This window comes from Chiloscyllium punctatum, unplaced genomic scaffold (assembly GCF_047496795.1).
Source record: "Chiloscyllium punctatum isolate Juve2018m unplaced genomic scaffold, sChiPun1.3 scaffold_306, whole genome shotgun sequence".
Lineage (NCBI taxonomy): Eukaryota > Metazoa > Chordata > Chondrichthyes > Orectolobiformes > Hemiscylliidae > Chiloscyllium > Chiloscyllium punctatum.
Genome location: NW_027310040.1, coordinates 4,784 through 5,000, shown reverse-complemented (window position 1 = coordinate 5,000; position 217 = coordinate 4,784).

Genomic DNA, 217 nt, shown 5'->3' with positions numbered 1-217 from the left:
GTGCCCCAAACCTGCGTGACAAGCACCGCAGGGCGGCAGAGCCATCGCACTTGGCCGGGTGGCAGAGGAGGACCAGACTATTCACAGATAGCGGCCCAACGACTCCCAGAGCCGGTCGTGCGGCGCGCGAGGTCTGCTCTCTTCACAAGAGGCTTTATTAGGGAGTGCTAAGGCAAGGTTCTGTGCCCTCCACCCTCATCGCAACACCCATGGGAGC